At 37.4% G+C, this 2,500-nt stretch overlaps 1 protein-coding gene across 1 annotated transcript in view; it reads right to left on the bottom strand.

Annotated features, from left to right (window-relative positions):
- Window positions 1–1,872, bottom strand: part of LOC143031562 (uncharacterized) — a 39,525-nt gene extending 37,653 nt beyond the window's left edge. The window contains exon 1 of the mRNA XM_076195579.1: window positions 1,785–1,872. The gene's annotated coding sequence lies outside the window, so the exon portion shown is untranslated. The remainder of the gene's footprint in view (window positions 1–1,784) is intronic.
- Between the last annotated feature and the right edge of the window lie 628 nt (window positions 1,873–2,500).

Genomic DNA, 2,500 nt, shown 5'->3' with positions numbered 1-2,500 from the left:
TGGGGAGTGGAATGGGTGAGTGCCTTTGACTTGTCTACCAACTATTTTCAGCTCCATGTAAAAACTGGTTTTTTTTTTAAACTGTCCTTTTTTAATGAAAATTGTCTTTTTTAATTAAAACTATCCTTTTATATGCAATAGACTATGCTTCCCCTTGTTTTCTGCTCTTCTCATGATTTCTGTATCATCATCTGCCTGCAAACATGTTGCATAGCTTGTCTTAGACACAGATATGATAGTGCTAATCTTGAACCCTGTGGAGCTGTGCTAGTCATTACATAAAGGATACCATAACTAGGTCGAATGCAGGAAAAAATTATAATAGTGATAATGAATAGATAAAAGAAAAAAAAATAATATACACAACAATAAATAAAACAAAATAAATACATAGGTATAGTTAAATAATAAACAAACAAGTATATAGTAAATGATAATAGATTGACAGATATCTATTAATATATCAAAATCAAGCAAATAGTAATGAACAAATAATAACATACAAATAAATTAATATAAATGGCAGTCATTACAGCATCTTGCTTAAATGTTTAACTAAACGAATCTTAAAGCTTCGAACTGAACTACGTTGCACTGCCTCTGCAGGAAGTTTGTTCCATCCATTAACTACATGGTTGGCGAAGTCGTTTCTACCCACTTCCATATTAAATCTATTTCCTGACAGTTTGAGACCATTAGTTCTTGTCGGATTCTCATTATAAGTATATTCAGCTGGAGGTCTTCTTGATTTTCTCATCCAATAATCCCAAATGATTATATCTTCCCAACCCTAAATTAAGCAAACCAGTCCTGCTTAACTTTGCCTACGTCTAATTCTTCCGGACAAGAATAAACTAACTTTATTAAAATTACATACCACATGAAACACTAAAGAAAGGATAATTTGAATGAGATATCGTACCATAAAATTACGAAAATGTGGAAAACCACACACAATTAGAAAAAATAGAACGTAACATTTTGAAATACCTGACTTTTACATTGAATCACAGAAACACATGCATTTTCTACACGGAATATGTACACATGCAACTGACGTACGACTTAACTTCGCTACTGGCCAGAAAGTATCGCCGTACCAATGTCACGTTCGGCTACTATGGCGGTTTATGGCATAGAATCCGCCACGTCACGCCATGCTTGAGCACCTTTTTACTTCCCTTCCCATGGTTCACATAAGAACAAAGAAATAAGCACCATACACTAACAAATTGATCAATATTTTGGTTCTATTCCAGTGCCTCTCAAACTCACTTTTTACTCTTTTCGTTTCTGCATTTGAGATGTCTTTTTCTATGCAATGGTTAGGTTAGGTTAGGAGCTACGGGACAACGTCAATTTCATGTTAGATTTCTGTGTTTGAGTGATTCTGGAATTTTACCAATGTCTTAAATGCGCAGAATATATATGTATATAAAAATATATATAGGACGGCGCTAACGAATGGCTTAATGGTTAATTACCGCCAAACCTGGTCTAATGTCGTATTTTCTATAAATTATCGCTTAATATTCAGTTTGAAAGGCATTAATGTTTCCCGATTTATTACGTTGTGCCTGTGAATTTTAAGTTTTGTGGCTTTTGTCATTTCAAGGTCATTTGAATACAGGGAATGACGCAGCCTTTGCCCTTTTATACCAAAACATGTACCGTACTACAAATACAAATCTGGGATTACATGCCATTGTAGTCTTCAATAATCTAAGAAACATGATAATCATTTTGCAAAACTTGATAAAGAGAAAACAACCTCAAACACTAACCTTCACGTACTAAAAGTGCTCCTTCTCTGTTTACTGAATGCATACGCCCTTAGCAACTGGTAACTGACTATCTCTGCCTGTTGTGAACGAAAAACTACATCGGTATCTAAATCCGGTCTGTGATCACGTTTACATATGTATATATATATATATATATATATATATATATATATATATATATATTTATAAACATATATATATACATATATAATATATATATATATACACACACACACACACACACACACACACACACACACCACACACACACACACACACACACACACACGACACAACCTCTCATGGCGCTGTGGTTAGAGCTCTGGCCTGCCACTACGGAGGTCCGGGTTCGACTTCTCGCCCGGGGCTGAAAAAATATCAGTATCGCAGCGCTGAGGGGGGGGGGGGGGACGCTCGTGGGCGGGGAGTTGGGGGTGTGTGTGTGTGCAAGGTCATAGCATTACCCATAGATCGGACCTACGAGCTCTGAGCTCTCTTCCAGGAGGGAAATAGCTGTCGATCACGAGTCAACACGTGATCCAAAGACCAAGTGAATACACACACACACAAACATGTAGTGACGCAGCCACAGGTGGTCCCACACTTCCCATAGTTGGCAAGAGGTGAATATGAGCTAGCCATCATAGGAGCCAGCAAATGGTTCTCGAGCTAGCGACCTCTCTTGCCAACTACGCTGAGCCGCGAGCGACCCTTAA

This window comes from Oratosquilla oratoria, chromosome 12 (genome assembly GCF_046742065.1).
Source record: "Oratosquilla oratoria isolate Oo_2021 chromosome 12, ASM4674206v1, whole genome shotgun sequence".
Lineage (NCBI taxonomy): Eukaryota > Metazoa > Arthropoda > Malacostraca > Stomatopoda > Squillidae > Oratosquilla > Oratosquilla oratoria.
The sequence above is the reverse complement of the archived record's forward strand: the minus strand, read 5'-3'. Positions and strand labels throughout refer to the sequence as shown.